The sequence below is a fragment of the Meriones unguiculatus genome, chromosome 2 (genome assembly GCF_030254825.1).
Source record: "Meriones unguiculatus strain TT.TT164.6M chromosome 2, Bangor_MerUng_6.1, whole genome shotgun sequence".
NCBI classification, from domain to species: Eukaryota; Metazoa; Chordata; class Mammalia; order Rodentia; family Muridae; genus Meriones; species Meriones unguiculatus.
Genome location: NC_083350.1, coordinates 119,401,688 through 119,425,222, shown reverse-complemented (window position 1 = coordinate 119,425,222; position 23,535 = coordinate 119,401,688). Strand labels below are relative to the sequence as shown.

The 23,535-nt window shown below is 43.9% G+C and overlaps 1 long non-coding RNA gene across 1 annotated transcript; it reads right to left on the bottom strand.

The window, feature by feature from the left end:
- Positions 1–2,925: 2,925 nt before the first annotated feature.
- Positions 2,926–22,452, bottom strand: LOC132652180 (uncharacterized). Its single transcript, XR_009589655.1, has 4 exons — positions 22,003–22,452; positions 12,968–13,184; positions 8,072–8,165; positions 2,926–3,311 (listed from the first exon to the last, which is right to left on the bottom strand). It is a non-coding gene; the product is annotated as an uncharacterized LOC132652180 (long non-coding RNA).
- Positions 22,453–23,535: the final 1,083 nt, after the last annotated feature.

Genomic DNA, 23,535 nt, shown 5'->3' with positions numbered 1-23,535 from the left:
ATCACTTTAATAATCTATAGGCAGTTAATACTTGTCTCTCAGTGATAAAGTTGGCATGTGGACGCTCATCTATCTGACTTTTAAGTTCATCTCATAATCGATGCTAAACAACTTCCTGTTAGGCATGAGGCTATAAACCCATGCCCAGTCCTTCCCATTTACAGTCACATTCTTTCCCGGGTCACATGCCTCAGATATGGTTATATCACTATTTTAAATCAAATTACTATTACTTACATTATTGTGAACATAAACAAGACCCTATCGAATCTACATGTATGTTGGTTCCCCTTCCTTCCTGGAGCATCTTTGGCAAATGAAACTTGTCTGGCTCCGGCAACGTATGTGACAACCTGTAGCTACCGGTTTGCCATTGCGTCTGTGCCCTGCTCCAGCCCAGACCGTCACTATCCAACGTGATTCTCAGGTTCTTAACTTCACCACCATCCTGGGATGCCCTTGTTTTCCCTCTGCTGCTGGGTCTCCATTCTCTTCTTGGTTTACTTTCTTACTTCATTGGTGTCCAATAACTTATTGGAGATTAAGGGAAATGACATATGGCTGGTCAATTTTTTGAGTCCTTGCTCAATCGAAAAAATCTTTGTGTTTTATGTAGAGTTAAATTAAGTAAGCACAGAATCCTACTTAGCAATCATCTTTCAGAATTTTAAAGTTTCGACCGTGTGTCTTCTAGTTTCCAGTGGTTGCTGCTAGGAATTCTGATCTCATGGCCTTTCTTTAGGTCTTTCAGTCTCGTGAGCACTTATCTTTTCTGTTTGTTTGTTTGTTTGTTTGTTTGTTTTTGTTTTGAGACAGAGTCTTACCATGTAGCTCTGTCTGTCCTGGAATTCACTATGTAGGTCACCTGCCTCAGCCCCCCAAGTGCTGGGATTAAAGGTGTATGCCATGACACCCTCCTACCTCGTTGTTTCTTCTTTCAGATGTGTTTATTTATTACATGTGTGAACACATGTGCTGAGGCACACATGTAGAGTTCAAAGGGCAACTGTATAGCGTGTGTTCTCTTATATCAGCATGTGGGTTCCAGGGACTGAACCTGGGGCTAGCATTTTACCTGATGAGCCATCTCGCTTGCCCTGACCACCTTATCCTTTCCCTTAGGCCTTTGCCTTTTCTGTATTCCTGAAATTATCTTGGAGTTGACTCAGAAATTGCTTGCTCTTAATCTTTAGGTAAAATGTTTCCTAAAAAAAGTCTCGTACCTTTATTTCTTCTTAAGCATGAGGTACTAAAAATGCTGATAAAAGTCCAGCTTGTGTGTCTGGAGCTCTGCATATTTACAGACTTCATTGGACCCTCATCAGGACACTGAACTTTCTGTTTATGAAGAAGCTTTCTGCAGAGGCAGCCAGCTTCCTTACAGAAACTAAATCCTGTCTTCAGCCGGGAAATCGTACAACTGAAATTCTGACAGGAAAGGGAGATGACGTTACCATTGTGTATGGAGAGGCCTGGAGGAGGGCAGCAGGGTAGAGCAATGGATGAGAAGAAAGTAGGTTTGCCACATAGGTATGTAGATGCCACTGATGAAGCCTACTTATTTACCTGATATTTAATACATGAATTTAAAGAAAAAGAAAATGTGGCTGGAGACGCTTCTTCTGTATGTGGATGGGCGACTCACTGTGCAGCTGATAAGCAAATACTGCAGCTGTGTTTGCCAGAGATCTTTCTGTGTTGTTGAGAAGGGCTGCTGATCACTGAAAATAGAGGGTTAAGAACTTGGATTCATGCTGTTCTGTGGTGGTGCACTCAGGAGACAGAGACAAGACAGATCTCTGGGTTCTAGGCTAGCCTGGTTTATAAGAGCTAGTTCCAGGATAGCCAGGAATACACAAAGGAAACCCAGTCTCAAAACACTATAAAACAAAACAAAACAAACAAACAATCCACCCCAAACCCTGGACTCTGGGTTCTGACAGACATAGATTCAAATTCCGGTTCCATCCACCAGGGGCCATTGGTGAACTGCCTAATCCTTCCTATGCTTATTCATCTGTAGGCAATGGGGACCACATGCAGGACTCACCTTACAGAGGCTTGTAAGGAACAGTGAGTGGTGTGTGTTTAACACGGCGCCTTGCAAGTGCTGGGCCCCTTGTGGTCATTATATTAATCAAATATAACTCAGTAGGTCTGGGAGCCTCTTTTTTATGAGCACATGATCATTTAAAAAAAAAGTCTTTTAAATGTCATGAGATAGAAGTGAGTGAGTCAGGTGATTTCACAAAAGAAGCATTAGGAATAGGTATTTTGTTTGAACACGGCAAACAGCAAGTCACCACCCTGGGGTCCACTGTGGGGCAGGGAAATAGGCTTCACACAACCAAAAAGGAGGTTTTAAAAGCCTTCCCAAAAAGGAGGTGCTTCTGTTCCTTCCTTGGAGTACATTGTTGGTGACTAACCACAAAGGAAAAAAATTCCAAGATTAAAAATAATATTAATGATTTTTTTTTAATGGCAAGGAGAACAAATTGGTTTTGAATCAAACTGGCATTTATGGGTACTGAAAAATATGGTTGTTTTATTATTTTGAAAATTCCACACTTTAACGAGTATTTCTTGCCGCATTCCTCAGAGAAGAGTCACAGAAAAGCGCAAAGGGGAGTGGGGAATCTTCGAGGGGAGACAGCACCTGCTTTAAACAGTGATGGCTAGTGTATGGAAGGCCTCGTGTAAAACTGACTTGCATGTTGCTTGCTTATCTCCCTCCAAGAAAAGAAGAGGAGGTGGAGGAGAAGATAGCGAAGGGGGAGGGGTGATAGAAGAGGAGGAGTTGCCCTGCCAAATCTTCTCGATTTGGCAGAGTTGCTGGTGACTCACCTAGCAGCCAGAACAGGACTGGGACTGAAGACAGAAGACTCAAGGAGTGAGAGCCTCTCTTCCTTCAGAGACAGTAACACGTGATGTAAGGGTAGATCAGGATGGCAATCAGAGATCTTTGATGCAGACCATTTAACACGAAGACAAGAATGAAACTACAGGCCAAGTTGAATTCTATGACCCCCCAAACCACTGTTTGACCCAGACAGTTTTATTTTTATATCTGAACATTAAGTGTCTTATAAAGGGGAGAAATCTTCCATATATTAAAAAGAACAAAAAACAAAAACCCAATTGCTGGTAGCATGTCAGAGAGCAGTCCATGGTGGTCGTAGACTGCCTTCTGGTGCAGGTCCAGTTTGCAGGTATAACCTTGCCAGTTGTGTCAGTATCTCTGTGCCTCTGTTTACTTAGCTGCAGACTGTGCATGGTAACAGCAAAGCTTATGTCGTTAAGCTTTTGTAAGGCTACAAATAGGAAATAAAGTTCAAATACTTGGAATATCATTGTCCTTGCTAATTTAACAGGGCTTTTGAAGTTCAGAGGTCCAAACAAGATTCCTATAAATCCATTTTTGTTTTGATTTTTTGTTTTTGTTTTGTTTATTTTTAGACATAGGGTTTCTCTGTGTAGCCTTGGCTGTCCTGGACTTGTTTTGTAAACCAGGCTGGCCTTGAACTCACAGAGATCTGCCTGCCTGTGCCTCCCCAAGTGCTGGGCTTACAGGCGTGTGCCACCATTTTACAGATGGGAGCTTTTAGCTTGGAAGCTCTTGATTTGAAATGTTTTTGCTGTTTTTTTTTTTGTTGTTGTTGGGGTGCTGTTTGTTTGTTTTTGTTTTTCAGACAGGCTCTCACTAGGTAGCCCCTGGACGGGCTTGAACTCACAAAGATTTACCAGACTCTGCCTCCCAAGCGCTGGGATTAAAGACCTGTACCAGTACGCATGGATTGGTCAGGAGTTTAAAACAAGAAAAGAAAAGAAAAACCTACATTGATAAGGGGAAGATAATCCCTACCACCCAGCCTTGTGCTGAGTGAGCCAGTGAGTCAGAAGGTGTACCACTGTCTCCACAGAAAATGGCTCACACCATAGTTTAAACGCATGAAGCCTTAATATCCTTCTTGTTACTAGTGCCCTTAGTGATATGTCACTGCTTTTGAACACTTTCAGTGGTGAGAATTTCATTACTTCATGAAGTGGATTACTATCTTTGAGGATTTTTTTTTTTTTAATTATTAGAAAGTTCCACTTTGGAACTAGAGTGTAGATCCTTGGCGGAGAGCTTGTTTCATTTGGACAGTGCACAGGGCCGGGTGTAGGGCTCGATTTTGAGCTGAGATCACCTGACGCCTCACACAGCCTCACCGAGATTGGGCCTGTTCTTTAGGATTGCTCGAATGAACCTAAAAACAGGTCTTAAAAAGATGTATTAATTTTATTTCATGTGTATAGGTGTTCTAGCTACACCTATGTATGTGTACCATGACTGGCGCCATGGAGGTCAGAAGAAGGCACCAGATCTGAACTGTTACGAATGGTTGTGAACTGTGGGTGCTGGAAACTGAACCCGGGTCCTCTGGAAGAGCAGCAAATGTGCTTAACTGCTGAGCTATCCATCAAGCCTTATAGCAGATCTTCAGAGGGCAGCTTGGGGCTTGGACATTTAAGGGTAGGTTTAGGGATCTGAAAACTTAAAGGGGAAGGTTTTAAGATTTATTTATTTATTATGTTGTAATGCCCAGATCTTAAGGTCCCCAAAGACCACCCGGAGCAGGACTACGTACGCAAGAGCAAAGAGCTTTTATCCAGTCTCTCCACCGTCACCAGCACAGTGGATCAGAGCGGAGAGCCCTGAGCAGCTGCACAGTAGGGTTTTTATTGGGGTTTGAGGAAGGACCGAGAATTTCTGGTTTAACAGTTACATGATTGGGTGAGCAAGAGCAAGCTTGTTACAAAGTGATTGGCTAACTAACATTGAGTGAGCTATCTATAGACCTCAGGAATGTTAGGTCAGTGGGCTGCCCAGCACCGATGCCCCACCCTGAGATAAGATACTTTCCCATTCTTGTGGTTATCCTCAGGAAAAACTGTTCCTTGGGTAGGAAATCTTATGACCCTGTTTCTGGAATTGGTGTCCTATGGCCTACTTCCTGGTAACCTTGGGGTGGGGTCACTAGTTTCTGGTGACTTTGGGGAGTGTCAGACCTGGTTCTCTCAATGTATACGGTGTTCTGCCTGCACACACACCTCCAGGTCAGAAGAGAGCACCAGATCTCAGTATAGATGGTTGTGAGCCACCATACGGTTCCTGGGAATTGAACTCAGGGCCTTTGGAAGAGCAGCCAGTGTTCCTAACATCTGAGCCACATCTCCAGTCCAATTTTCCTCATCTTTAATTGTGATTTGCTTTCAGTTATCGACTAGAGGCAGAAACCACAATAGTATTAGCAGTGTTTATGTCTATCTGCTACAGAATTCACCAGACAGATGAGGTGGTGTATCCCTGTAATCCTGAGAAAGGCTGAGAAAGGAGGATCGCTGTGAGCTCAAGGCCAGCCTGGGGTAGTGAGTTCAAATTTGAAATAACTTTATATCCCATCACAGCAGCACCAGAAATCTTGAGCTATCATTTGAGTTCTGTATAACTTTGTAATTTCAGGTGTAACTAAGCATGTTCATTTGTGGGGGCCCCAGCACTAGTCCCAAGCAGGCAGTGATTCGAGAAGAGATAAGACCAGAAACACAATGCAGACTGACTTCATCAGCCTGGATCAGACTTCGGGGAGTGTAGTGCCAGGTGGTTCATTGTCAGCATACTTAAAACACAGTACAATTTGGGCAAAGGTTTCCGGGCAACAATCAGTCCAATCAGCCCAATTCCAGATGTACAGTAAAGCAGGTGTGACTGCATAGAAACCCTTTCACATGTGACCACGGGAGTGGGCTCTGTAGCTAAAAGCCCTGGAAACTAGTGTGGTCTCTGACCCAGACAGCAGAGAGGTCAGCAGGCCATAAACTGTTGTGACGTCTCCCCTAAGGATGGGTCATGGTCTAGAGAGGGAAGAGTCCAGGATAACCACTCTGGGGAATTTGGCTGAGGTCTGCCTGCATACCTAAAGGAGGGTAAGGTCTGACTCCACAGGGAGCAGAAAGGTCACCAGGTTGTTAACAAAATCCACTCTTCAGTTTTCTGGATAGAATGCAAGTATTTGATTGTTTTTGTTTTTTTTTTTAATCTCCTACACTGAGGAGACGCCCCTGAGTGATTAACATTCTTGGTTCTCTTACTGCTTCCCTGTGGGTGCAGGGACCTCTGTGCCAGCAACAGTTAGTATTTTTGTTAATTAAAAATACAAATGAAGGTGGCACACACTTTTAATTCAGCAGTCACAAGGCAGAAGCAGGCAGATCTCTGTGAATTAGAGGCGAAGCTGGTCTGCACAATGAGTTCCAGGCTAGCCAGATCTACATAATGAGACCCTATCTCAAAATAAAGCAAAACGTAAGTGACCTAGGGTGGTAATGAGTTTGGTAACCCCAAATACAAGGGAGGTAGACGTAGAACATCAGAAGTTCAAGGTCAGCACAGTGAGGCCAAGGTGAGATCAAGGTCAGCCTGGGCTACATGAGATCTTTTTCTCAAAAGAACAAAACTGTTTATGCTGACTATGTGACAAACTTGTTTTTAAAATATTTTAGTAACTATAACTGGGTCTGGTGGCGTATGCCTTTAATCCTAGAACTTCGGAGGCAGAGGCAGGTGGCTCTGAGGGTTGGAGGCCAGCCTGGTCTACAAAGTGAGTCTAGGACAGCCAGGGCTCATGTTACACAGAGAAAACCTGTCTCGAAAAACAAAGAAAACAAAACAAAAAATTTAGTAACTGTATTTTAATGGAACCAGTTTCTTTGTAAGCCTCTGATACTGGGCTATTCTAAAAATGTCCATCAGCTTCACTGCTCATCTAAGGGTAGCATTACATTTGTAGAAACCCCAGCTATGACCCAGGCCATTAGATACTTGAAGGCAGTTTTAAGTATCTGTCGTTTGCCAAACTGAAAGGCCTTAGCATTCTATTTCAGGACAGAACATGACATTAAGAAGCTGCAGCCTGGGAGGGGAGGAACAGGAAATGGGATCCTCCTGCTGCAGAGATGGATCACCCTGGACAGGCTCAGAACCAGCCACCTACCCAGCAGCGACTCTGTCTAGTAGCAGAGCTTGGGTGGGGGTGGAGGATGGCCAGCAAAAAAATGGGAGGTATTTTAAAAGCGTAGTTTAGGTTCCTGGGTGTGTATGGGGCATGTAGTTGACACCGATCTTAAGAGCTCCAGCTACCACACAAGGGAGGAAAAAAATCATACGGATGTCATTATCTCCAGCAATTTACATATGTTATTGGTTTTCAACCTCACAGGAAACCACTTCCGTGGGGTTTGTTTTTGCTATTCTGCCCAAGCAAGCCAAAGTCCAGAAAAGATTTGGTTAACTAACCTAGTTCATCCTGATGTAAAACTAGACAGAGGGTTGGAGAGCATTTGAAAAATTCGCTCAGCTGGGAAGCTGGGTCCTGGGTGTGGTGAAAGGCTGTCCTGTTTTCGGTGGTAGAAGCGAGCGGTGGAAGGCTGTAGATTGCTAGGCAAGCCTTGGTGTTAAAGCAGTGGTACCCAACCTTCCTGACACTGCGACCCTTTAAGACAGTTCCTCATGTTGTGGTGACCCCCAAACCATAAAATTGTTTTTATTACTATTTCATAACTGTAATTTTGCTACTGTTATGAATTGTAATGGAAATATCTGATATTCAGGATATCTGACATGCGACTCCTCTGAGAGAGTCATTTGACACCTCCACCCCACCCACACCCCACAAAGGGGTCTCGACCCATAGGTTGAGAACCACTGTGCTAAGGTAACTTGGGGAGTGAAGAAAGCATGAAGCACTCGGGCCCAGAAAAAGCAGGAGCCATACATTCAGAACTCGTATTCCAAATGGCACCCAGGACTCCACCACTCCACCCCACGAGCAGCAGAACCCGGGTCCCTCCCTTCTACACCTTTTCTTTTGGGTGATTCCCAAGAGCCTCCCCTCATCACACCCAAGCCCCGTCCCCTGCTCTTCTGAAGAGAACACCAGTCAGCAGACCTCTGCCTGCGATGACCTCAGCTGAGTCCTTGCTGTCCTACCTTTCCAGCAACTTCCCCTCTCAACCAAACGCAACTTACCAAAAGCCCTCTCGGAGCCAAAACATTCATCAGCTGAGGTTGCCAGCTCATCTAGGGAATCCCAGTGGGATGGCTGTAGCATGCCTGTCGATTACTATATTTCAAAATCAGAGAAAAAAGTATTAATACACAATAAAAAAAATACTCATGATGAATGCTTTTTTTTTTTCTGTGTTTTTTCTTCACGGCAAAGATATATGTGTAAATCCTTGTTTTACAGATATGTTTGTTACTTGTACAAAAGGTTAACTGGACACACATCAGTGAAATCTGAAATGGTGTGTGTAAGGTCATGCGATATACAGGAAGCATTTCCCACACTGGTGCCATTCATGGAAGGAACTCTGGGAGGTAAATCAGTAAACAAGGCTTGTTCTCCACCTCAAAGAGCTGCTCGCTGAATGGTAGGGACCGACAGAATTCAGACGTGGCTTACAGAGGCTTAAACAGTGTCTGGCAGCTTGTGTGTGGTTACAGGGTTGACAGTTCTTTTCTCCCAGCCCCCTTCTTCCGTCCTACGGTTGGTTCCAAAAACCATTCCCAGCATCCAAGATACATGTTTCCTGTACGAGGTTTCCAATAAACTTAAGCGAACCGGCTGAACTTAAGTATTTTCAAGATGATGGGCTTTTTAATAATCAGGCAGTATGTGGTGCTGTTATCTAGGTGATCACTAGATAAATATTTTTGTAAGTTATGAGTCGTTTATTCAAATTAAAATACTTTCCAAGAGAACCCCTTGGATTGGCCCTCTTGTTATGCCGTTAGGGTTTACTTTTAGAGAGGAGCTGGATCAGTATCTCTGAACTTGGTGTCCTCGCTGGGCTGGCGAGTGGCATTCCTGGGTAGGTCATCTCCACGGTCCCCCACAGCGCCAGCTTCCCCATGCTTCCTTGATGCCGAAAGGGAGAGGCCCGCCTTGCTCGTGAAGCCCATCGCTCAGTTCCACAGTAGTTATTAGCTTCCATAAGATCAAGTTATGGAAAGTGTCGAAGTATTTTAAGAAATCTACTATAACATGGCTTAGCATTCAGAAAATGCTAAGGAAATGCGTGTGTGTGTGTGTGTGTGTGTGTGTGTGTGTGTGGTGTGGCGTGTGTGGTGTGTTTTGCTGGTCAAGCCAGTCTCTAAAACACGCCAACATGAAATAAAGGCCCTCTGTAACTTTATTAGCTGATTATGCCAGTAAGCATCTATTTGACATAATTCTCCAGCCTTTTATTGAATTAAAGTAATTCTCTTGTCTGTATTAGCATATAAACTTTCAACCCTGTAAGTGAAAATTACTTTTATGTGTATCTTGAGATGGAAAGTAGCCATGACAGATGGCTTAAATGTATATTGTTAAAATGTAAATTATGAGTAGTTATAAAATTGAAGTTTCTTTCTCAAAAATTTATCTCAATGAATTAAGCCGTTGGGTACTTTGAAATAAAAATGGAATGTATACTGCACAATTAAAGAGAGTTTTTTGGGTCACAGAACTTCACAACTGTGAAAGCATTAACTCTTGCTGCTCATGTGGTAAAATGGGGGGGGCTCAAAACATTTCTTTAAAAGATTCATGGTCTTTGACTATTGATAATGTTTCTATTGAGTGCCATATGTATGTATGTATATATGTGTATAGATAGGTTAAGCTTGTAATGTGTTTAAATCTGAGAGCAAGATGTATGTATGTATATATGTGTATAGATAGGTTAAGCTTGTAATGTGTTTAAATCTGAGAGCAAGATGTATGTGGAAGCAAAGTGACCCACTGTCCCCCAGATGGACAAGTGAATGAGGGACAGCTAGCTAGGAAAGGCGTTTCCTGTCTTGGGCCCCACCCGGATACCCACAATCCTTCAGAACACACGCAGGATTGCAATTGCTTACCTGTGCCTGTAAAACAGAGTGCTTGGGGCTGTGAGATCTATAAATGTCATAATGATGACTTAGAAGTGCCATTTGCTGAAGAATGAATCTGCCGTAGGCATTATTAAAATATAATGAGATAAAGCCAGGCGTGGTGGCTCACACCATTAATCCCGGCGCTCGGGAGGCTGAGGCAAGGGCACGTCTGGGAGTTTGAGGTCAGCCTGGTCTTCAAAGTGAGTCCAGGACCACCAATGTCCGGGACCACCTGAGGGAGCTCGCCAACTTCAGAGACCACCTGTAGGAGCTCACCAACTTGCCTCAACTTGCCTGTTCCCTTACCTGCAGTAAACATACTGCTTGGAGATGCCCATTCCCTTACCTGCAGTAAACATACTGCTTGGAGATGTCAGAGACCACCTGTAGAAACTCATCAACCTGCCTCAACTTGCCTGTTTCCTTACCTGCGGTAAACATACTGCTTGGTAACAGCAGAGATGTGCTCACAGAACCATGGCTCATCACAAGATGTTTCAGGCCCCTGGCCGAGAAGAATTTGTAATTTTTCACCCACCCTACTTCCTCATCCTGAACCCTATATAAAAGCTGATTCTGCTCAGTAAAGTCGGTCCTTGACAAGCGCCTGTTTGCTTGGACTCATTTCTTTCTCTCAGCTCATCTTTTCACAGGATCGGATTCCCTTCTATCCCCCGGAATAACAAGCTCCGCTGGCCGGAGCACACCAAGGCTACACAGAGAAAAAAACTGTCTCAAAGAACGAAAACAAAACAAAGATAAGTGAATAAAATTAACGTAACGAGTTATAACGTCCCAGCAGAAGAGGTCTTCAAAATGTCACACTTCTCTCCTTGTTTGCCCTTGGTCATTTTTCTCCCAGGCATCCTCAAGAGAAAGAAACATTAAAAAAAAAAATTAAACTTGAAACTGTTGTTCAAATGATGTTAACGTGCAGTCATCATTAGGTGGAATGACAGCTGTCAATACAGCGTGAAATTGGCTGGTCTAAAGGGACTCGCCAGTGTAGTTTGCTTGTCAGACTTTCTCGAAGTTTACAGTCCTGGTAATAACTACGTACACTGTCAACCGACGTAGATAAAAATAGCGGCAGAGCTACCCCCCAGGCCAGCGCGCTCTGTCGAGTGCACTATAATTACATACGCCAAATGAGCTCCAGCTTGAGCTAATAATGCCACACTGAGTGCTCAAAAGCCGTAATTATACAACAACACGATGAGCGCTTGGCAGGGTTCTCGGTGCTAGAGAATCCATTGTCAAATGGCATCTGGCGGAGTTAGAAGTCGAATTTGGGGGTTAGAGTAATTGGTCTAGACTGAAGCAGCTCAGGGCACCACGGTTCAATTAGAGTAAGTTGTATGTTCTAGACAGCCAAACCACACGCTGATGGCTGTGTCCAGCAAGAGCTGAAAATCCTAAATCACATATCATCTTACTTTAAAGCACAAAGCTTTCCAGGCCTGAACACCTGTCGAATGCAGTGTGCCTCAATGCACATAGATTAAAAAAAAAAAAATTGTTTTAAAAGGAGAGAGAGTATGCTCCGTTAGTAGCTCAGAGTGATACACAGACTCGTGACACAGGATGTGTTGTCAAGTATGTGTACAGTCTCCAGGGACTGGGCTATCCCACTGAGAGTGCCGTTCTTTAAAGACAACTGCGTCGAACCACTACTCCGCTGGCTTGTCCGAAGAATTTCCATTCTTCCCTGTGCGTTTCCTGGTGAAATAGCAGAGGATTACCTTCACAAAGATGAGTGCTGTTGCTTTTAAGTCAGTCCTTTTTCTTTCTGTATAAACCACTGTGTTTCATATTGTGTGCTGCCGACTCTGTGTCCAGGCAAGGCTATTCCATCCTTGCAGACCGATTGCTCCCTCTTCCTCACAGACACAGAATTCTGTCCCTTTCACAAGGATTAATTGCCACGTTTCCATTGTATATTTATCTCTGAGTTCCATTTAGCTTGCAAAAAACCGTATGTAGGAACAGGTTTGGTAGTGTTTAAAGCATGTTCGTTTAAATGTCACCAAGTACTCTCCTTCTATTCTGGTAGAAATTACTTGTGACTTCAGTGAACTTTGGACTTTCTAGGAATGCATTTTAATTCTAACCGATTTCTTTCTTTCATCTTTCTTTGTTCTTTCACTTTTCCCCTGAGAAAGAGAGAAAGACTGAGAGAGAGAGAGAGAGAGAGAGAGAGAGAGAGAGAGAGAGTGTCTGTGTCAACTGGAGGTCAACCTTGGGTGTCAGTCCTCAGGAGGCGTCTGCCTGGTTTTTTGAGACATTCTCTCACTAAGTCTAAGGCCTACCAATTAGGTTAGGCTGGCCAGACAGCAAGACTTGCAGCAGGCACTTTACCCACTGAGCCATCTCCCCAGCACCCTCCCTCCCCTTCAACTTGGTTATTTTCAAGAACTTGCCTCTAAAGGCACTAGGTCTCTGGTGACAGTTGTGAGTCATAGCCAACTACCATAGTCACATGTTTGTGTAGAAATATTTTCCAAGTTTTTTCTCCTGAGGGAACATAATTTGATATTGCATATTTTGTTCGGTTTAGGAAATGACGTGTGTCTTGATGCACTCAGTCTCTTAGCAGTGAATCCGGATCATCCGGAAGCAGGAGTCAGTCTGAGTTGATCAGTTTTGAAAAGTCATCATTCCAGAAAGCACTCAAGGGATTCAACTATCCCACTTCCCCGTTTAATATGTGAGCTAACATTTTCGTCCCCGTTGTGAATATCAGAGAGGCTGTCGAGAGGATAAATACAGCTGTTAGAAAACAAAAGCAGGAAGACCTTGCTAAGGAGCACTGGCTACTATCGTGCATGCTGACTAAAGCATCACAAAGGCTTTCACTCTTTGGTAGCATCACACATTCCAAACAACATTTTAATTATATAGCTCAAAGGAATTCACATATGAATAAGAAAGCTAAAGGTAATTATAGGGATGCATTTAGCAGAATTGAACAGGCTAATAGCTGAAAAGCAAAGCAGAGACTACCTGTGCCATTACAATTGACCACGGGGTTATAAGACCAGGCTCTCTGCCGAGGTTCGATCTGCTGTGGCTCTTGCCATATGTTGACCACTGGACTGTTGGCCTCTTCTTGGTTCTTTCAGAAAGGGTGTACGGTTTCTCTTTCTTTTTTACCCTGCCCCCTCCCTTTTTTTACTTTGCTCTCTTCTCTTTTTCGCTCACTTCTTGAAGATGAGATGATCTGTAAGAAAGGCAATAGATCTGATCAGAGAATTTAGCAAGAATGCCCAGATACAAGATCCATTCACGAGAATCAATAATGTTCTCCTGTATCAGCAATAATCTCCTAGGGCTGTAATCGATTCTGTGCTGCCACTCATAGCAGCAAACAGCTTCACAAACAACCCAGCAATGGGACAGAGGTTAAGAGCACTGGAGAAGAAGATCCTGGCCTCAAAAAGCCAGCGTGTTGAAGGATAGTGAGTGTGTTGTGGATTTTTTTAAGGTATCCTCCAAGATGAAAGGACACAACCTAGAGTTTATAAACGATTTCAACAAGAAAGTGTGACCTGGCAGTGCTAGTTTCAGACATCAGCTGCTTAGGCTGAAGAGAGGATATTACATAGAAAAGGGTTTGATAGACTCTCCTCCAAAGGTTTTTACAAGCCTTGTAAAGCAGGCTCCATTGTCTTGAACTACTGATTCAATCACATCCTATAGTGAATTTCTTTGGAAGACAGAAATAGCGAAGGGCATACAGGGAACATTATAGTAAAAATAATGTCTCTTTTTAGGGCAAAAGTCAGCTGAGCCTATGGGTAGGAAGTAACTCTGTGAGAGGTGCCTGGTTAGGTCTGCTGGCCTTTCTACAGGCAGATTTTGGTGCATGAGTATAGTTGGGGAAAAAGAAGAGGAAAAGCATTCACCCAGAAGCCCACAGAGTTCTAGACTGTCTCCTCATCCAGGAGCACAGGCTGTTTCCCACATTTTTGATGAATTCACTACTGACAAAGAAGCTGTAGAATCCAGGGAACAAGGACACAGAATTCTGAATCCTTTCAGTTCAGTATTGCCCTCATGATTATTCACTTATGTTTTTTCACATTGTAAACTACAAATGTACAGTAACATCATTTTTTAACATGGGTGGAGATATATTCAAGTGTATGTGTTGCTGCCACACTAGGATAAATTCTTATAAATAGAGTAGGGGTGAGTCAAGGAAAGAGGAACAAGACAATATGTCATCACAGGGCATCCTTACAAAGACTGATGATGGTAACCTACTGGCAGTAATAAATCCCTAAAGCCATGCATGTTATGCTGTGCAGGCAATTCAACTGGTCTTCCCTTATGGACCTTTAGGATCCTGACAACATTCTTTGTCAGTACCTGCGTCCTATGACATCATCTGGGCCAGGTACATAGTGACCTGTCTGCCACTCCCCTTCTCTCTTGCTCTTTTGCTCCTCTCTTTTCTTGCATTTTCTTCCCTCTCTCCAACAAACCTCAGTGGATTTAAGATTGGTTGTGTGCAGGCCATTTTAATCTAAATACTAACAATATAGCTCTGCCTGTCTCTTCTGTTTTTTGTTTTGTTCAGATAGTATCTCCAACTAGTTATAGCTGAGGATGACCTCAAACTCCTGATCTTTGTGCCTATACCTCCCAAGTGCCAGATTCAAGGCATATATTGTGTGTGTGCTGGAACCGATCCCCATGCCTGGCGCTTTAGTTTACATCTGTGATTCAAGAACTTGTGAGGCTGAGGCAGTAGAATTGCCGTGAGATTGAGGCCAGCCAGGGCAAACTAGTAAAATTCTGTCTCAAAAACAAATGAGGCAGCAGCCGTCAGATCAACGAGAATTCAAGGCCAGCCTGGTCTACAAAGCTAGTCCAGGACAACCAAGGCTACAGAGAAATCCTGCCTGGGGGGTGGGGGCAAAAAAACCAAAAAGCCTACCAGAACTGATATAGGGAAGTGGATCAAAAACAAAGAAGGAATAGAAAACAAAACCAGGCACAGGGGATGGTGGGGTGCCAAGTAGTTCAATAAAAGTAAACACAGGGGGTGGGGAGATGGCTCAGCGGGTAAGAGCGTTTGCTGTTATTACAGAGAACCTGGGTTCCCAGCTCTTGCATGGCAGCTTCATGTGTAAGCCCAGTTTTGAGGGATGCAAACCCTCTTCTGAACTCCACGTTTACCAGACACGTATGTAATACATGCAGACACTCCCACTCTTGGATAAAAACGAAGAAATCTTTTTTTTTAAAGATTAAGTAAACAAACCCAGTGAGAGGGCTCAGTGGGTAAAGGCACTCATGACCAAACCTGACAACCTGGGTTTAACCCCTGTGACACACACAGTGGAGGGGGAGAAGCAGCTCCTGAAAGTTGCTCTCTGGCCTTGACGCACACGACTCTGCTGTATAGATGCGTACTCACACATAAAAAAAATGCAAAACCAGACTGTCTGGAGGGCAAACTAATTGAGATATGAATCTTGAAGGGTCCCTCACCGAATAGCACATGATGAATTAAGTCTCAAAGGAATAAAAATACACAGGAATAAAGAGTGATGGGAATTAAACCCTGAACCAAATTTACAATACCCCACAGCTAACAACTGGCGTGCTTCCTTCAGGAAAGCGAGACCCCTAAGCAGCTTTGACAGTATCTTTTTTTGTAGCAACTCGGTGGGCAATAGATCCCTTAAATCTGTGGCATATTTTGTTAATTCCGTGCCAAAGGATTCCAGGGACTGGATGTGATCCCCTCTGTACTATGACAGAGAAACACTTAAGAGCATTTGCTTATTATAGCCTCTAAAAGCAAGAGCACACTTAGGGAAAGAGTTAAAGATATCCGCTGGGATTTTTACTCATCAAAAACAAGCCCTTGGTTTTCTATAGAGGCCTCAGAAAACCAAGCAAGCAAGCACCTAACCAACCAACCAACCAACCAACCAACCAACCAACCAACCAACCAACCAAGTGTTTACAAAGGTCCCCATAATATCTCTCTCATACATTCCCAAGCAAGGCTATTCTGTTAACTCATAGTAAGATTCAGTTTCTGTTCCTTCTACTCCAATGGACATGTCTACCTCTGTCTCTACAGAGTTGGTCTGTGACACTCTGTTGTCACTTGCCCCCGTGTGCCTTCTGTGTTCCCTTGGCTACTCATTCTTGATGCTTCCAATGACAGGAGTCTGCTGAGCATGCAGTGACATCTGTGAACTTTTTCTCCTTGTAGAAGCTCACCAATTAATTATCATCTTAGCAAGCCTGGGCGGAAGATCTCTTGGCTTTTAATTTAAATTTCTTTCTGATAGTCACCAGCAAAAAAAAAAAAAATGTGAGTCTTTGGGGTGTGATCAAATGGCAAATTGAGCTGAAAATATCATGTAGTAACCGGAATTGCCCATCTAGTTTGATGTCTATTTTCTTTTCCAGTCACAATTCTCTTCTCCCTGGCTCTGCAAGCAGACCTCCTGCTCACCAGAAAACCACTGTGTAAGCTAGAATTTGTGGAAAGAAGCTATCTGCATAGGCTGATCACCTGATAAAGCCTTGAGTGGGTATGGAAAGTTTAGGAAGTTGCTGACCCCGTAGCCTAAATCTTCATTTCCTTGGGCTAGCCTTAGCTCCCTGAATAGGCATTTTTTACCCACCTCTGTGTTGGAACTAACATCCTGTAACTAACAGAAATATTCTAGAGTTTATTAACTTAGAAAACTACTAGTTTCTACCTACTAAAGAGCCAAGGCTGTCATCAGACAGTGTTGAGACCTGTAGGAGAGACTCGCACATTTTGTTGTAACCACTATTATAATTATCCAACAAGTGTTTGTTTGTTTGTTTGAGACAGTTTCTCTCTGTGTTGCCTTGGCTGTCCTGGACTCGCTCTGTAGATCAGGCTGGCCTCGAACTCACAGTTCCTCTACTTCCCTGAGTGCTGAGATTCAAGGCACACGTCACCATGTTCAACTTCCACCAAGTATTTTTTGTCTTGATTCATGACTTTCCTTGTTCTGCTACTGTAAAGTTTGACGAAACTGCTTCCACTTTAGGAACGTGGAATCTGAGGTGATCTACCTTCCTGTTTCCTGGGTCTCGGTTACTCTAATTTGGCTCCAGAATAAACCTCTCTCTCTTTCTCTCTCTCCCTTTTTTAAGGCGAGAGCTGTGGGGCGTTGTCCATCAACTTCTGTTGAAGCGTCTGAATTCCACTCTGTTCAGAGTGGGACTCTCTCCAACACCAAGTTATGAAAGCAGGAAGAGGAGCATAGTAAACTGTATTTCCTGTTTCTTGACACTGCCTCTGAGCCACAGCTGCCCTACCCCCAACCCAGGCATCGAAGTTTCACTGGAAACTCTGAAGCCCATCCAGTTATTTTAGTACAGAACAATGATCCAGAAGAGGAATTTTTCAGCTCAATAGAGATCTGAGAGCCACCTTCATTTTTCATATTTAGATTGTCTTCCTTGCTCCTTCCTTATTCTAACTTCAGGAAATTGTGTGTGTGTGTGTGTGTGTGTGTGTGTGTGTGTGTGTGTGTGCAGCTCCTGTTAAACAAAAAGAGGAAATAGCTAATTCTGTGTTGGGTAAGAAGAGGAAATAAAGGTTACAACCATCCGATGGGAGTGCCTGGTACAGGAAAAAAAAATAGTTTGTATAGTAGTTTATTTAGCTAACAAAGCTAGGGGAGGCACAAACGCAGTCTCTCTCAAAAACCCTGTCTCTGTCATTTTGTTTATATTAATGGATGCTTTCGTGGCTGCTGCTTAAAGGCAGCTGTCCTCTGAATGAGTAACTGTTACGCTTCTAGCCAAAGTCACTGGTATCTGGCTCTTGCCTGGAACCTGCCTTGATACCCCTGTTGCCAGCTAGTTTGAGTGATGGGGAGGCTAGAATAAACCCACATGAGTTTTTAGCAATTCAGGACCTGCATCAGCGACATAATTCACGCTGGTAAATAAAAATTATTCATCTGCCTAGATGATGTTACAAGTGACTTATTGGAGCTGGGCCCTATGGTGCATGCCTTTAAACCCAGCATTGGGGAGGCAGAGGTAGGTGAATTGCTGTGAGTTTGAGACCAGCTTGGTCTACAAAGTGAGCCCAGGATAGCCAGGGCTACACAGGGAAACCCTGTCTTGAAAAACAAAAACAAAAGAAAACAGAACAAAATAAAAAGTGACTTATTGGGAAAGCAACCACTCTAACTACATCAATGGTGGCCCATTAGTATTGTGTGAGAAAGCCACAGATGTAAGCAGTACAGTTCAGACAGTGACTATGCGCTTTTAGAGGCCAGCAGGAGGGGAAACCGCTTGCACTTTGCCCACACATTCTTTCCAAGGAGCTAGTCCATTGTTCATGTAGCAGAACCCTTCACTGAAGGGCAGGAAGAATGACGTAAGTTTTTGTCGTATCTCTGGTGAGGAAGGTACTGTATTAATGCCTTCAGCACCGAAGAGCTGAAGGCATAACGTCCCCTCTCTGAATCAAACAACAATAAAAGCAATTTCACCTGTTCAGAGAGCCTTGCTTCCCATCCCCTCCCTGAGGATTAGAAGGGACTGTAGCTTTACCAGCGAAGGGGAATCTGAATCATCTAACTAGAGAAAAGAAGAGATAATGATCTCTGAATTTCATCAGCAATCTATATTCCCTAAATAGCATCTTACAGCTGCTTCCTATAAAGAAAAATGTTTACCGGATGGAAATTTTATTACCTGGATATTGCATCTGAGATCCTCCTCCCCAAACTTCCTCCGTATCCTTTTACTAAAAGATGCAGCCAAACTAGGCTTACGGAGTACAGATCGATTTTTTTAAAAATGAGATTGATTGATATCTTAGACTTTTTTTTTTTTTAAGTGCCAATTGGGCCATTTCATTCAGGGTTATCAGTTTGTCGTAGCAACAGTAAAAGGCCCATTAAGGGAAAAATAGTTCCTTCTGGTTAAGAGGATGAAATCCCTGGCCTTGGTGCAGACCTAACTCCCAGCTCCAGGAAAGATAAATCAATCCAGACATTCATCCGGTTTAGGCCAGTCCCAGTGACCAACCCTCAAGAAGACAGGGCCACAGTGAGGAAGGTGGGCTCACTTTAAAGGCAGTGGTTCTCAAGCTTCCTAAAGCTGAGATGCTTTCCTCGTGTTGTGGTGACTCCCAGCCATAAAATTATTTTCATTGTCTCTTCATAACTGTGAACTTGCTACTGTGAAGAACTCTAATGTAAATATCTACACTTTCTGCTGGTCTTTGGGGGTTGAGGCCCACAGGTGGAGAACCTCTGCTTTAAGGCCTGCTAAAGAGACAGGGGGTTAATGCCTGAGTATAGAGAGCTACCTCATCTGCACAAATGCATTGTCTGACATAGTTCTAGAAGCTTTGTTTCTATGGAAACTGATAAGATATTGGACACTACCTCCATAAACTCTATTTGTAATAAAAAATGAATGATGTTTAAAAAGAGAGAGAGAGAGAGAGATTCTTTCCTTCCCAGAATTCCTGCCTCTAGCACAGGCTCTTACAGTGCAGTCATGTAGCTTTGTAATTCAGCCTGATTCACTGAATTACTCAGATAACTGCAACTTTCATTTCTCCTCTTTCTGCATCTTCTCTAAGGACGTTTTTTCCAACCCTTTGTGCCTTGCTCTCCTTCTAATGACCCTTTTGGTATCAGCCCTGCCTGGTGGTACACACCTTCAGGCTCAGCACTTGGGCGGCAGAAGCCGGCAGGTCTCTGAGTTCGAGGCCAGCCTGGTCTACAGAGCGAGCTCCAGGGCAGCCAGGGCTACACAGAGAAACCCTGTCTCAAAGAACAAACAAAGAGACCCTTCTGTGTCATGTGGCTGCCTGCTGCCCAAAAGCTGACTGCTCTGCCAGCTTAATTCAAGTGGTGCACACACACCCCTCACTTTCCTCTTCCATTCCCCTCTGGGTAACTGCTGAGATTGCAGTTTACCTGCTCTAGGGTTTTTCTCTTTAAACTCTAATAAAACAGACCTCTTTGAGTAAACTTCGGCTTTGATGAACTATCAAACTTCCCTGCCTTTTACTTCTTTAATCGGTGGAGGATTATTGTTGTTTGTACCCTGTACTGGCTGATTTGTTGTCAACTGGACACAAGTTGACATCATCAGAGAGGAAGTAACCTCAGTTGAGGACATGCCTCCATGAGATCCAGCTGTAGGGCATTTTATCAATTAGTGATTGGTGGAGGAGGGCCCAGACCATGGTGGGTGGTGCCATACCTGGGCTGGTGGTCCTGGGTTCTATAAGAAAGCAGGCTGAGCAAGCCAGGGGGAGTACTTCAATGCCCTCTGCATGGCTCCTGCAGGATCCAGGCCTTGCTTGAGTTCCTGTCTAGGATTCTTAAGTGTAAGCCAACTAAACCCTTTTTGGTCGTGGTGTTTTGTTGCAGTGAAAGAAATCCTAACTAAGACACACCCCTAGCTGGCAATAAGTCCTTCAGAATACAGATTCCCTCTTAACCCTCTCCCAAGCCGATTTAAAATGGCCTCACCTCAGCGTCAGAAAGAACAGGGCTTGCCCAGATACTTGGAAGAGGGAGAAAGGAAGAAAGCCTAATCAGCCTCTAAACCCAGTCCTTTCTGTTTTGGAGAGGGGTTTTGCCATTGAAGCCCTGACTGGAGTTGACCTTGAAGCAATCAATCCTCCTGCCTCAACTACTGGGAGCAGAGTTTACAGGAGTGCGTTGTGAGGCCTGTGGGTCTCCCACCCTGAGGCCAAATGACCTTTTCACAGGGGTCACCTAAGACCATCAGAAATATCAGACATTTACATTATGATTCCCGACAGTGGCTATATTACAGCAGTGAAGTAGCAGCAAAAACAATTTTATGGTTGGGGCTCACGACAACATGAGGAACTGCATTAAAGGGTCACAGCATGAGGAAGGCTGAGATCCACTGTTGTAAAGTTTGTTTGCCATGGTCTGGGGAGCAACTTCTTCAGTATCCCAAGTACTGATGAAAGCAAGTCCTTTGGAGAAGGAGTTCAGGCGGCACAAGGTTACAGTTGCCTCACTTCCACTGACATTTTCTGCCTGCCTCTTTCTCCACCCACTGCCAAACAAACCTCATCGTTTACTTTTTTGGTTTGCTTTGTTTTATTGCTGTTTTTTTCTTAACATTGGTTTAGTTACTAGATAGCTAGGATGACTTACTCTCTGGTTTTTACTTTTGTTAAATTGTGAGATTGTATTTTTCTCAGAGATATTTTTTTCTCGTCCTGCTGAGAGGAGCGGGGAGAGTAGTCAAGATGGGATTAATATTTCATATTACAACTGACTTCACAAAACACTGGAATTCTTGTTCACCTAGCAAAAGGTATTCTGGTAGCTGTCTATGACTGGTATCTTGTGGGTGTGTGCTGTGCCAATATTTCATTTGGTTCAGGAGATCAAACTGGACATCCTCAAGCTTCCAAGGCAAGAACTTTTCAGGCTCAGATATCCCTTCATCCTTTTTCCTTGGGGGTCTTGGTCAGCGTATTTGAAACCCATCTCTTTCCGTGCCTCCCCTTGCCTCCGTTGCTCAGCGACGGGAACTGGCTCTAAAGTGGGCATTTTCTCTTACAGAGCTCTTATCTGTTTGTGGCTTTTAAGATTCTCTCCAGAAATAAAAACTCAGTCATCGCTACAGTTTTGTTGGTCCGGAGAAGTGTATTCGTTTTCTTTTCCGGTTTTTGTTTCTGTTTCTGCCCCTCTTTGTCTCCTTCCTCTGAGAACTGAAGACTGCTACGGCCCCTTCCCCTTCCTCCCATTCCTGCCTCCTCAATTCTCTTCCCAGGCGTTCTTCCGGGACCTTGCCTTCAGCTGGGTGGGACGCCTGAGCCATTTCAAGTAGATGAGACTATTAGGGTTTCTGAGGAAGAGTGCCTTGGCAGATGGATTGGGGCCTGAGGAATGCCTGAGCAATCACACCAGATCTCATGCGAGATTATAGGCAGATGGGGGGAGGGAGTGGGATGGGAAGGTGGGGAGTTGGGGTGGGGGAGGAATGGGAGGGAGAGAACTTACTGTGTTGCATTTGGAGGCTGGTGATGTCACGGCTTCGGGCTCTGAGTCTCTGAAGGTGGGCTGGGGGTGGGGAGACCCCTGGTTCCTAGCCGAGGGCGCGTGTTGTTTTTAAATCTCTTGATTTTTGACAAGAAGCGGTAGAAGACTAAGGTATATTCCATTAACGTTTTAAGGTATTTAAAGACATTTTAAACAAGTCTTACTGGTAGAACTGACTTGGGTCAAGCACTTTCTAGACGAGTATTCAATCACTGAGCCGCTTCTCTAGCCCTGTGCCAAATAACGTTGAGCTCAGCTTCGGGTCATTCTTTTGGTGACAACTTCCCATTTGCAGAGTCCAAGCCTGGGTACTGGTCTCCAGGCCACAGAGAAAATGCAAAGATGCACAAAGCCTCAACGCGCCACACCTAGCTAAGGTCCAGAGTTATGGCACGAACTCAACGGCATTGATTTCCTAGAGCTAAATGTGCCCAAGGACACTTAGTTGTGACTTTCAGACATATGATGCCGCTCTCCTTCCGGTACAGGGAGAGGCTGGGCGCAAACAGGAAGGACATTTTCCTCCTCGTTCCCTGTAGAGAATCTTAATAGAGAAAGGAGGTCAGATCAGATAGTCTCCTCTCAGGGTTTGGTCATGGCACTTGAGAACTGAAATGTATACATACCCAGGGCTGGTAAGGTGGCTAGTGGGTAGAGGGCTTTGTCGTGTAAGCTGAGTGTGATCCCCAGAATCCATATAGAGATGGAAGGAGAAAAACTAACTCAACAAAGTCGTCCTCTGACCTACACACACACACACACACACACACACACACACACACACACACACTTAATGTGTTAAATGAAATATTCTCAGAGAATTAATTAAATATTATTTTTGATGTGTTCCTATTATCCTCATATTGGTCCACATCCTCCTGTACTCTAATTCCAGGGGATTTGGCCCCACTCTTCTGGTCTTAGTGGGTACCAGGCATGCACTTGTGCATAAACATACGTGTAGGCAAAACACATGGACGCAAAATAAAAATTTTAAAGCCTAAATAAATAAGCAAACAAACAAAAGACACAAGAGTGAGAGGAGCTTGCTGCAAAGAAGGAAGGTCTTAGTGAGCAAGGGAAGATTAGAAAAAGTGGTGGTGGGGGGTGTTGAAAATGACCAAATACCTTATGTACAGGTATAAAATTTTCAAAGAAAAACGTTTAAATTACTTTTCTAAATCCTTTCAGTGTATAGGCTACTCTCGCCCAATTATTACTATTTCATTATTAGGAAAGGTAATTTTTGTAGGTGTACATCTAGGCTGTTAGTTACTTTCTTTCAAAAATAAGAAATATTACCCTACTGCCTCCTGGCCTTGGTTTCCCATCGAGAAGACCGTTTTCGCTCACTTGCCATGTCTCTGAAGTCATCCTTCCCTCTCCCAGAGCTTTTAAAATCTTCTGCCCTTGCTGTTGCACAGTTTAATTACACGCAGACTCTTAACCGAGCTGCTTTGAAAGCGCTGTGCCTTCTGTGACTGTGTGATGTAG